At 40.1% G+C, this 12930-nt stretch overlaps 1 protein-coding gene across 4 annotated transcripts in view; it reads left to right on the forward strand.

Moving 5' to 3' along the window:
• Positions 1-327: 327 nt before the first annotated feature.
• Positions 328-12930, forward strand: part of DIDO1 (death inducer-obliterator 1) — a 98355-nt gene continuing 85752 nt past the window's right edge. For 2 of the 4 annotated variants that reach the window (XM_075012017.1, XM_075012018.1), the window contains exon 1: positions 328-917. The gene's annotated coding sequence lies outside the window, so the exon portion shown is untranslated. The remainder of the gene's footprint in view (positions 918-12930) is intronic. The other 2 variants (XM_075012023.1, XM_075012024.1) reach the window with 2 other exon arrangements.

The following is a 12930-nucleotide window of genomic DNA, read 5'->3' on the forward strand; positions in this document are numbered from 1 at the left end:
CCATATGACAAAAGTTCATAACTTCGAGATCTGAAGGAGTGGGTCTGTCCCACTAAAGGTCATCACCTGATAAAATTACTTTGTTAGTCTTTAAAGTGCTACAGGACTGCTTTTTTGTTTTGTTACCATGTGACAAACGTACATCCAGTCTCTATGGTTTAAGTCGCTGTAAACGTATTAAGTATCGGAGGGGTAGCCGTGTTAATCTGGATCTGTAACAGCAACGAAGGGTCCTGTGGCACCTCACAGACTAACAGAAAAGTTTGAGCATGAGCTTTCGTGAGCACAGACTCACTTCATCAGATGCTAACTTTTCTGTTAGTCTGTGAGGTGCCACAGGACCCTTCGTTGCTATAAACGTATTAGTGCCTTTCAGCCCAGGATCTCAAAGTGCCTTATCAGTAATGAAAACAAAAACTGCAGTGGTGTTGCCAGGTGCTAGTTGCTCTTCCCTAAGTGAGGGTTACAATGTAGCTGCCCCCGATGCCTCCCACTGCCCTGGTTGCCGCCCTCCTCCCACAAAAAAAAAATTGCAGTCCCAGCCCCCTAGCAGCAGAAAGTCTCTCCCCTCCCGCGGCAAAGCAGGCGGTCTCGTGCCTGGGGTCGCATGCTGCACTGCCCCTCCCGTCCAGGGGGAGCGTGCAGTGCTCCGAGGACTTTGCTCGTCCCCGATCATCCTCATGCCCCTATGGTTTCGGACCGGTACTTGCCCGCAGCCCCCAAGGGAGCAGTGTGTGCAAAAGAGACGGGAAGGCTAGTAGGTTGACGCTCTGGGCCACGCCTCGCCGCCATGTCAGTCTCTATGGTAGCGGGGAAGGAGTGGTGCCCCGCGCTGAGAAGCTGCTGCGAGGAGGAAATGGCGGCTCGACTCGGCTGAGGTCCCCGGTGGCGGCGAGATCCGTCCCGTCTTCTCGACGGTGAGTGAAGGAGGCGGCCGGAGGTGAATTCGGGAGACGGGGGTAGAGCAACCGCCCTGAGGAAGTGGGTGCGGAGACAGGGTTGGCCGCCGCCTGCGGCCGTGGGGCCTGACGAGAAAATGGAGGCGGGTAGGCCCGGGCAGGCGGCTCGGGGCCCCTGGCGGGGAGGGGGTCAGCGCGGTCTGTTTTTCAGAGGTGGTGTCGACCGGACCTCGTACTGTCGGCAAAGGGGGTGGTGGTGGTGTCGGTGGCTCGGTTCTCCACGCGGTCCCGCTCGAGGTGTAGGGGTCCTGAGGGAAGCGAAGGGAGCCTCACTATAAGCAGCGAGCACGGTTGGGCCGGAGCCCAGAGGACGTCTTCGCCGGGCGGAACAGGGGGTTTGAGGCGGGCTCCTTCGCTGTCGAGGTGAGGTGACCGTTGAGATAGGAGGCGAACGAATTCCTCATCGAGCGGCTGCTCTCAAACCACTTCGCGGTGTGATCCTGACCCGTTTCTCTTTTCTGTCCCATTTCCTACTATCCCCGCCTGGCGGAGGAGAGGAGGTGGGAATCTCATTTGATGGGAGTAATGACGTGGGGCGGCAGTCCTGACGCGGGGGTCCTTTGAGGGATGGGAGTGAAATTCATCCGGCTCGGGTGCTTTGTTTTATTTTCCCCCTTTGGGGAAATGGAAGTAAATTCAGGCCCTATGGATGAGTTACATGGAGGAGCTGAATTTCACCTTGTTTTGGTGAATTATCCTTATGGTAGGAGCCAACCAGTTGAAACTGTTTTGGTTTTCTGTGAAGTACTTAGCTTCCTAGTCTTTATCATATTTTTCTTTTATCCAGTTTTAATTATGCCAGGTTGTGTCTTTTGGATGTGATTATTATCCTTAAGGATCTAGGGCTAATTTTTGCAAGAATTTCCTTCCGAAATTGACCCACAGTTTCAATTTCCAGTTAAAAATAGCTAGCACAGCTTTATGCTACACTCCAGAGTTTGCTGCATTGTTGTGATGGGTGAAGTAACTTTTTCTGTAATATGTCAGTTTGAACTGGTGAAATGTTTTGTGATAATTTTTTAGATAATTGTTCCATATTTATATGGAAATGTTTTAATTTTCCTCCAGTTATCACTTATTTTTAAAACATAGTATGACACCCTGTTTACTTTGGTGCTTCAGCCAGGGAACTGTACAGCTTCTTTCTAGGAATTTCAGGGGAAAATGGCCTATTTTATGTAAGGGGGTTATTCACAAATTTTTAGGGCTGAGTTTTTCTTGATGGATTACTCATCCTTTTTTGTTTACGCCCAAACAGTTACTTTTTAAATACTTAAAGATACACAATTCTATTTGGATTATTCATTTAGGAGTTGAATAGTAACAGAGAGAAAGCCATGCTAGTCTATATACTATGAAAACAAAAAAGCAGTCCAATAGCACTTTAAAGACTAACAAAATAATGTATTAGGTGATGAGCTTGTGTAGGACAGACCCACTTCTTCAGATCACAGCCATACCAGAACTATGATCTGAAGAAGTGGGTCTGTCCTACACACGCTCATCACCTGATACATTATTTTGTTAGTCTTTAAAGAGCTACTGGACTGCTTTTTTGTTTTGATTTAGGAGCTGGTCATCAGGTGAATATTTTTTAAAAGTACTTATAGTTTTTAGCGATTTAATTATCCATACAACTAATTGAATTGTTGGTTGAGGAAAAATTAATGGAATGCAACTGAATGTTAAGTCTTTTAACTGTAAGTTTAGAGTTTAACATACTAATTGTAATATATAGGTTTGACAAAATTTAAATATAATTTTAAAAATAATTTTGATATCTGTTCTATTTTCAAGTATTTTTTATTTTTATTGACATTTTCACAGTTGCAGTAGATATTAATATGCAAAAAGTTCTAGCTTTATAACATAAAACAAATTGTCAACATCAGAAGTCAAATGTGCAAAGTAAATATCTTTAAATCAAAGACTAATAAGTATTCAACTAGTGTTTTTCTTACTTTGCCTATCTGTAAATTTCAGTTATCAGTGGAAATATTTTTCCTGGATTTGAATGTCTACGGGGAATCTATGTTTACTGAGGTTATCAGTACAAATAAAATCATTCTATGCCTAAATATGTTTCATGGTTTGGGGTCAGTTTATTTTTGCATATGCAAGTCTGAAAATGAATAATTAATTGGCCATTGGATCTTTCCTTCAGGATAAATGTAGTAGCTCTTCCATACACAAATGATCTTTTCAGAATTATGAGTTAGATTTTTCACAAGGGTTTAAAAAACAAGACTGCACTGAAAGCTTCTTAGATCCAGTCTGGAGGAAGACCAAACAATTTGTAAGTGTTAAAACTGTCTTTGAAGTTGGGTGAGTTCAGTCATTTGGGGACCTAATCCTGCACTTTGAAGCAAATGGATAGTTGCTGTTTCTGAAAGCAGAATTACAGTTTTGAATAATTTAAAATCACGTTTAAGGTTTTAGCTACCGTGAGATACTAAATCAGCTAAGCATGTGTCTATTTAAACAAACTGGTTTTGGACTGTAGTGTTTAAATGTTTCAGGATGTATATAATAAGCGGTAAGATTTTAAGATTAGTAAGAAAGATGTGTTGGCAAGAATGATATATTTAAATATTACTTCACACAATGTTTTCTTTAATTTTGGGACTTGCTCTTCTTTTGAATATGACTACACCATACTTTTTTTTCCTCATTCTTTAAATTTCCAACTGGTTCAACCAGTGGTGACAAAACGTACAGCTAGATCATCAGTGGCCTTTGTTAAGTAAGGATATGTCTACATTAGAGACCTTCAGTGGCACAGTTGCGCTATGCAGCTGCGCTGCTGTAAGGTCTTTTGCATAGCCCCTCTATGCTGACAGGAGAGAGCTCTCTCATCAACATAATTAAACCATGCCAATGAGTGTTGGTAGCTATGTTGGTGGAAGAAGCTCTCCTGCTAACATAGTGCTATGCACACTACTACCATTTAAGTCAGTTAAAGTTATGTTGCTTATGGGTGTGTTTTTTCACATCCCTGCGCAACAAAAGGGAATGTTTTTACATCAGGCTGGATTGATGAAGCAGTGAATGATTCAGCAGACATTGATTTATTGAGTTGAGGTGATAAATGGATTGCAGGTCACTCTCCTTTTCACTACCGTATGTCACCAGAGCAGTGAGTAAGGGGAATGGATGGAAGAAGTTTTTTTCTGTTGACCCAGCGTGTTGTGGGCCCCATGGTAAGTAGATCTAAGCTGGGATGATTTGCGTTACGCTAGTTAGCTTCTAATGTAACTCACGTTGCATAGCTTAGATCTCCCTGTCCCAATAGTGTAGACCCGCTCTACAGTTATGTCTACACTTGAGCTGATGGTGGCAAAACTTACGTAGCTTACAGGTGTGAATGTTTCACCCCCCACTACATGATATAAATTAAACCAGCTTGGATAGACATGGCCCAATGCACTGTGGCTATTGTTGGCAGAGAAATTCTGGTATTGGTGGTGGTGGGAAATTTAGAGAGAGGAATTCAACATAGACAGGGCCTGTTATTCTCCCTGTATTAGAATATCTGAGTAGCTGAGTTTGGAGAGCCTCTACAGTAGAGATTGTTGCAAAGTAGCAAGTAGAGCATGAGGAGTACATACTTTACCTATAGAGGAGCTACTGTGAACCCAGTTTCTGTTATCCAGTTGCTTCACAAACGTTAATGAGTGTGTCTTCGTAATGCTATTATGAAGTACGGAACTTGTATTCTCACTTTAAAGAAAGTGAACAGTCTAATGCTACGTAGTAAACCTGTGACAAAAGCAGGAATATAGATAGTGTTCTCAGGGAGATGGTTTTTGTTTGCGTGCAAGTTATTTCACTGAAGTATGATTCATAGCAAAGAGGTTGTTTTTAGTCATGTTCAGAATTTCACTGCTTTTACTATTTCTTTAAATAGTCAAGCACAGTTTGATGAATTGGGAATGAAGCTGATAACTTTCATTTCAGACTTCCTTGCTTTACATAGTTTGTTACAAATACTACATTAATGCAGCATATTATTTTTAATTTGTAACTTAAAGGTTTGCAAATCAGCATTATTTCCATGCAAAACTTTGATGGCAACAGTATAATTCATATTAGCCTAAGAGATTTCTATGGGGCCCAATATAATTTCATTAAAGACAGGAGCAAACTCAGTAAGATACTTTAGAAACAATTTAATAGTGGGTGAAATCTTGGCTTCATTGAAGCCAATGGCCAAACTTCCATAGACTGTAATGGGGTCAAGATTCTTTTCTTGTGTGTCTGTATATTTCATTATAAGACCAGAGTAGCATCTCATACTGTAGTGATACTGTGTGGTACGGATATTTTTTTGTTTGTTACTCTTATATATATTTGGAAAGTTCCAACAAGTTTACAAATCCTTGCCATGTATGCTTCAGAGAAAAAAAAACAATTACAGGTTTTGTTTCCAGAAACATTGTATATTAATAACATCAGAACTCTTTACCAGGCCCAGCTGTTGACATATAGAGTTGTGCTGTGGAGGTTTAAAAACTAGTGAGTTATCACAATGTTTCACACAAAGCATTGTGTCCTTTTCTAGTTTAAATTACTTTAAATGCACCTTTTTCTGGTTTCTTATGACACCTCTGCTAATGGACTCAGAAATTGAAACCAAGGTTTTAACTCACCTGCTGTGACATACTACAGTTCTGCATATGTCTTATCAGTGGGTTGTTCTGGCACATGTCAATCATTGACCAATTAAGTGTTATCTAACTAACCTGGTTTACCATTGTAGGAATCATTTCTCTAATTAATGAACTATATATTACCTTCCTGTATGCTGTTTCTGTACGCTGTAAGGACGAACAAAAAAGCATTTAGTAGTATCGTGTAGCCAAAGGTCATAATGGATAACTGGTTAATACTGCTTCAAAGGGAAAAGTGCCAAGTTCTGTGAATCAGTATTGCTGATGCTCTTTGTTGACTGGGCATTTGCTGGAAAAATACGTTTTGAACACTGCTAATGAGGAAGTTCAATAGCAGAACTCAGCTATAGTGCAGGTAAGTAGTTTTAAAATTTAGAAAATAGCAAACAAGGTGAATTGCATTATGGAAGCTCTCTTTTGTAGCCTACTGGAGAAAGTATATTAAAGGTACAATGTAAGTTAAAATCTTTTATCAGACTAACTTCTGTTGTTGAAAGATTCAGGATTTTGCGTTTATATAGAACTCCTTGAAGTCTGTAAGTTGGTCCAATAAAAGATGTTGCCTCACCCATCTTCTGTGTCTAAGGTTCTGGGACCAATATAGCTACAACAGCACTGCAAAGTAGAGTATGTTGGTTATGTAATATTAATATTGTGTGACAGTATGAGATGAAACTAGTAAATTATAATTGTTTTATTATTCTTAAGGTTGGGCCATTAAGAATATTTGCCTGGGGCAAGTAGGAAGTTTTCTTGGACAACCATGGTTATCTTCTGTAGAATCAAAAGCTTAATCTAATGGGGAGAAAAAATGTTTCCTCTTTATTCTTTGTAAAGTGATGCAGTGCCCCTTTTCAGAGTCTGTAGATGCATTATTCCAGAGTGTTTCCTGTTGCTGAGGGCTTTCCCACATAAAAGACCACTGAAAATGTTCTGGTGTCTTTGTTTACTTCTACTTTTCAGAACCTTGGGAGCAACAGTGAAACTAACCTAAATTAAGTCAGTTTCACTCTTCTGCTCATTGGGAAATTTATTAACCTCAGCTAGAAGTTTTGTCCCAAGACAGAGTGAAGTGGAGGAGACTAGTAGATGACCTATGCTCCACACCGAGTACAAGGGCTAAGTAGTAGTAATAGTAGTAGAGGCATATACTGGAACGGCTTTTGGTGAGCGGGTACTGGAGTGTTGATCGCCCAGCCAGAATGTTGGTCAAGTTATAAAATAGCAGAAATCCTTCATGCACCCTCACATTAGCAAGGGGGCTTTGGAATGAGAAGTATTCAACTAACTCTAAGCTATACACTTGAACTAATAGCTGGTGGAACTCATTGAATAACATATTCTACAAGTTTTTTCCTATGTAGTTGAACTGATCTTAGTTGTAAGTTTGTTTTTTAAAAGCATATTGAATAGTTAATACTTAAAATTCAATACACACTAAACAATGTATAATTTTTATTCTTTTAAATTGCTGGGGTCTTATCTGGGTGGGTGGAAATGGGCTGTGTGTGGAAGTACTGGTATGTTTATGCCAAATCTACAAGCTTAAAGGTTTTGCTAGTAGAGGGTTGGTGAGGAGTGGAAAAATTACTCCCCTAACTGACATAGCTATGTTAACAAAAACCTTAGCATAAATGCAAGTTGTGTCAGCAAAAAGTTCTTGGCTTTTATGGCTTACTATGTTCAGAGAACTGGTATAAGTTATGTAAATAGTCTTACTGGTATAGGGTTCCTTCCCACACTGAGGCTTTTCTGGCAAACACATTCTCTAGTGTCGACAAGACCTTAGATTTTGAGCTGGTAGGTACTGGGTAAATTTTTTGTGCTTTGCTTATGGTGTTTGGTTCAATTATACCATCATGACTTTTGTTTTATTAGAATTTCCATTATAAATTACTGTTCAAATGGCTTTAATCTCAACCATGAGAGATTTACTTTAGTCTAAAGAAAATTAATAGAGGTGTGTTTTCTGTATTCTTACACCACATTAACCCCAATATGTGCGATTTTGACTTGCATTTAACTTGCATTAATTTGAGCTCAGTGCAAGTTGAAATTCCCTCCATAGCTCCTTGCTCCAGTCCCCGGCCCCCCCAGCTGTGGGAAGCCGGGGAGAAGCCGCTCTGCTGTGGCTGTCTGCCCGCCCAGCTCCCTGTCACTCTGGGAGCCAGGAAGCTGACCAGTGCTGGTGCACTGGTGAGTTTCCCAGCTCCCCTCCACCCCCCAACCGCCGACCCCTGTGAACTTTGAGTTATGTGAAGGTGCACAGGAGCTCAACCCTCACATAACTCAGGGGTCTACTGTAAAATAAATTTGTAATAATTAGTGCTTCTCTCATTCTAGCTGATAGTCCATCCTCTTTTTCTCCATTTGTGTTTGTGACTTCCAGTATGTTGGATCAGAGTAAAGTCAGAATAGTCTGATCCAGTATGCTGGATCAGAGTAAAGTCAGAATAACTTCTTTAGGCCCCCCCATCCCCCCAAAAAAGATTTTGAGTAGTCTGAAAGGCAGAACATAATCTATTTCAGGTAAATTTACTTTTAAAATTTTCTGGGATTTTTTTCCCCCCAGTGCAGAAGTCAGAGAGCATAGTGTACTCTATCCTTCTGTCTTCTGCTATAGAATTGATCGTAGGCTGTGTGTACACTAGAGAGTCATATGTCGACATAAATCAGGGAGTGTCTACATATACTAAGCCGTTTGTTGACAGAGTCTTGACAGTACTCTGAACTTGCCTTGAGAGTGTTATTCCTCAAAAATTTGAAGAGTAATGTGTAGACACTTCTGCCCACAGAGAGGGCTTCCGGTTGCCTGGCAGCCCTATTTGCCGAGCTCCCATTGTGCTTTTTGTCACCAGAGGGCAGTGCAGTCTGGCAGTTCTCTGTCGACACAGCAAGTTGTGTGTAGCAGCAATCTGTCGACAGAAGTTCTAATCAGATTTCTCTGTCAGCAGTAACTTCTAGTGTAGATGTAGCCATAATCTCCTTTGCTTAGCTGTAACTGTTCTTCCCATTCCTTCCAGGGCCCGCCACCAAAAGCCTGTCTCCCCTTCATAGCTTCCCCCAAAACTCCTAGAGTTGTGGAGGAGATAAAAACATAAAACAGATTGGGGAAGAGGTGAGAGAGGCAGGCATGCTGCTTACTATACGATTGTATTTCTGTGTTTTCAAATGTTTAACATTTCTTAAATACTCCACTTTTCTCAACAATAACCATGCTTTTAAATAATTGATCTGTGCCTGTAAACTTATTTTCATTTTAGCAAAGGGTAGTTCTTTCTGAGTTTTTGTTTATTTTTTATTTGTGGTGATCACTGTGTCTGCGTAGGTGTGAAGTATAAACTTCTTTGTGCCAGTTGGGATTTGGTTTTGTTGTTGAGTAATGGACCTCATGGCAATATCTCAGATAGAATTTTCTGAAGTGGTGCTGGGAATTTATGTAAGGTGAATATGAAGCAAAGGTATTAGATTTACTAGGATTACTATTTAGACTGTCAAACAAGATCTAGGTTCTGAATTGGCAATCATTTACTGACAGCAATACTTAACATGAAAAACTCATTTGCTAATTTTATTTCTTTGCTTCTTTTTAATAGAGTTTTATAAATATATTGTATCTGTTTGGAATAACAATTCTGTATTGGCAACCAAGTCAATTTTTTCTTTTTGTAATGATACTTTGTAAAATTAGTCCTTTTTTTACTGAGATTTAGACTGCTTCCCCACTCCTTTTTAGAAGTTTATATTGTAAGGAGTATGTAATTGGAGTATATCAAGAAAAAACTTTCAGTATGAGAGGAAAGCCTTAGAAAGAGCAGGGATATATTTTATGGTAATAAAAATAATTCCCCAGACCTGTATCACTTCGATCTTGCACTCCCTAGTGCCAAAAGCAGTTTGTTTACTTCTGTAACAGAAATTAAGATATGGAAGACCTTCTCCCGTGAAGGATACTGCTGAATATTTTTAAGCTCCAGCTAAGTTACTAGGGAGAGATCATGCTGACTGGAACCATCATATGCTTTGAGTTACAGGAAGAGATGGTTTACAATTTCTTAACTATGCTGCAACATTTTCTCAGCCTCTATAGCTTATAATTGTTTTTTGAGGGGCATGTTTCTTTAGCTGCTAAAGATTATTTCTTTTTCAGTTTAATTACTTTAAAATAAACTGCCAAAGTGGTTTGGCTTTCATTTTGCTATAAAATGTATTAATGGATAACTTTATATGTTTCGATTTCCCTGTAGCTAATAGGACTTAGCTACTCCAGAATGACCACGGGGGGCAGCAAGCCAACACAGGCCCCTAACATCCCTTGAGAGTCATGGAGCAGCCGGTGGCGGGGACAGCAAGGCCCTGAGTCCCACCTCAGGTGGTGGAACGACATGGCCCTGTGTCTGTTCCAGGCCTGCTCTGGAGCAGCATGGCCTCTTGTGTGTGCCTGCCCTGGGCTGCCCTTGGGAAACAGCCAGTGGTGGAGCAGTACAGTCTCTGAGCCCACCCCAGGGCCACCCTGAGAGAGCAGCTGGCTGTGGGGCAGAGTGCCCCTCCCAGCCAGCCCCAGGGAGCAAAAGGCGATGAGGCAGTGTGGCCCTTGAGGCCCCAACAATCTTCCAGCCCCCCTGTACTTGATAATATTTTTAATATACGAGTATTTATATCAATTCAGAGTACTACAAAATTACAAATATATCAGTCTTAGCCTATGTACAGACTGGCTGTTTTGTTGACAAAACCCATGGAGTGTCCAGATTCCAGAAGGCGTTCTGTCAACAGTAAGTTGACAGAATGCAGCACTTTTGTCGACAGCTGTACCCTGCTCACCACGAGGAAGAACGCATCTGTCGTCAAAAAGCCCGTCGGGATGGTTTGGAGTCCCTTCTGTTGACAGGAAGGGCTTCCAGGACATCAGGCAACCTTGTCTGCTGTCTGGTTGGCCGTTTTGCTGATACAGCAGCTGGGCAGTCCGGCCACACACTGTCGACCGAGTGAATCACTCTGGTGATCTGTCTGTGATCTGTCGGCAGAAGTTTTGTTGGAAGGTATCTTCCAACAAAAACTTCTGCAGACAAATCCCTCAAGTCTAGACATAGCCTTAAAGCAGTGCTAATCAGGAGAGTGGTATGAGATGAATTCAATTTTCTTGCCCTGAATTCAGATTGAAAATGATGAACCAGTCAGTATTTGTAATAAATTGCTGTTATACTGGCTCCTTATCTTTTGATAATGGGCTAAACCTATGGGGGTCTTATTGTAGTCACAATTTTTATCATTACTCAAATCTGAATTTTAATAAAACCCCATACATCTTTTAAAATGTTGTCTGCATTAGTGATAATTTCACTTACTTTGATGAAGATGTAGGTATCCCAATCAGAATATTTATGTCTTAGTCCACTGTGTTAGAGGTTATTTGGAATAACTTTTTGACAGAGCCTCATCAAACTGTATTAGTGGGAAATCAAAAATAGCAAATAATATTAATTTATCATAGGACTGTGAGCAGTTGTAAAAATGCCATTTAATGAGGTACCTGTGAAAGAGCTTGCCTCATACTGCTTCCTCATAATGTTGCATCTACAAGGTAGCTACCAGTAGCAGTTAAAAGAAAAACTAAACTGTGCAATGGAAGAGCAGTAAGAATAATAATGCTTCTAGTTCTAATGAAGACTGTGTGTTACTGTTTAAACCTTACGCATAAACATTTGATCTTGGTATATATAAAGCCTTCTAATGTAAATGCCAAACACTGATGCAAATGATTCCAGTGGCAGTATTTACAAATAGAGATATTAATGAATAAAGGTAACCAAGGTGTAGTTTATGTATGCGTTGTTTAATTGCTGAAATTTCTCATAAAAGTACTTTGAGTAGTTTTTGTGCTTTCAGCAGCAAAAAGCTGCAGTACCTAATGGAAGAGTGATTCCCCAGCCATCTCAGCTGGGCTACATGAGGAATTCTTGTTTTTCCAAGTTTAAAGTTGCTATTTTATGATACTTAACAATTGGTAAGTTAATATTTTCAGGTGCTTATATTAGTTATAACTTCCTTGAGATGGTGGTAGGATTGTTTGGAGTGGGAAGGGAGTGTCTTCTTTTCCTTGCCACTGCTTACGGAGAAAAGGGAGTGATCATGTTTTTTCTTGCAGCTTCAGTGTCTTTAATGGGTTATTTCAGTAAAATGACCCTCCAAATATCAACAGATAATGGAATATAGCAGTCATCCTTATGCTGAACAATTTAGGGTTTTCTTGCTCGGCAGAACCTTTTACTGGGCCAAAAAAATTTGGGCAGATCTAATTTCAACAGAAGCTGCCACTTTTTTTTTTTAAATCACGGTACATTTATATAGTGAAAAATTACTGTGGAAATGCCATTTTGAATTTTCATGTTCATTGTCTCCTACATCAAATTTGTGAAATTTGCAAGTAAGTGGATGTTTACATGGCAGGCATGTTACAAAAACGCCTTTGAAATTTTGTATGTTAAGTTCTTTCTCTAACATTGCCAATCAGTAATATATCTGTTGATTGAATTAGATTTCTGATGATGCACAAATGAGAATATAAAAGTCCATTTAACTATTCTGAGGGTGTATTGACTGAAGCACTAACAAATATTTTATTTTTACTAATTATTTTGATAAATGAGTTAGACTTTGGGAGCCTTTGGAAAAAACAATGTGCAATATTTAATGTGTCCCTGTGTGCTTTGGAAGAAAGGTTTCTAAATCTTTGCTAATAAGGATGGTTAAATGCAGACTTCCAGGAGTAGGTAAGGCAAAAGGGATTGTTCCATAGCAATACATGAAGACACAAGACAAGTGGATCAGTGCTTTTCATACAGGTCTGCGCTTCATAGGATTACATATATAATACCATTACTGCACCTCTTATTGTCAAAATAGTGGAAAGCAGGAGACTGTAGTAGGCTGCAGTAGATATTTGACTTTGCAAGAATAAACAATAAACATATTACAGATTGAAAATCTTTTGTCCGGAACACTCTCATCCAGCAAACTCCATGATCCGGCATGATTTTAGTTAGATGGATGACCATTACCATGGGTGTGATCAGGTTTCCCATGGTCTCGTAAATTTTGTTTACCTCTACAGGTCCTGACTGTCAGTATTCTGTGCTGTTACTTAGCTGTAATTTACCCCTCAATGGCTACGTCTACACGTGAAGCCTACGTCGAAATAGCTTATTTCGATGTAGCAACATCGAAATAAGCTATTTCGATGAGTGACGTCTACGCGTCCTCCTGGGCTGGCAACATCGATGTTCAACTTCGACGTTGCG

This window comes from Carettochelys insculpta, chromosome 17 (genome assembly GCF_033958435.1).
Source record: "Carettochelys insculpta isolate YL-2023 chromosome 17, ASM3395843v1, whole genome shotgun sequence".
Lineage (NCBI taxonomy): Eukaryota > Metazoa > Chordata > Testudines > Carettochelyidae > Carettochelys > Carettochelys insculpta.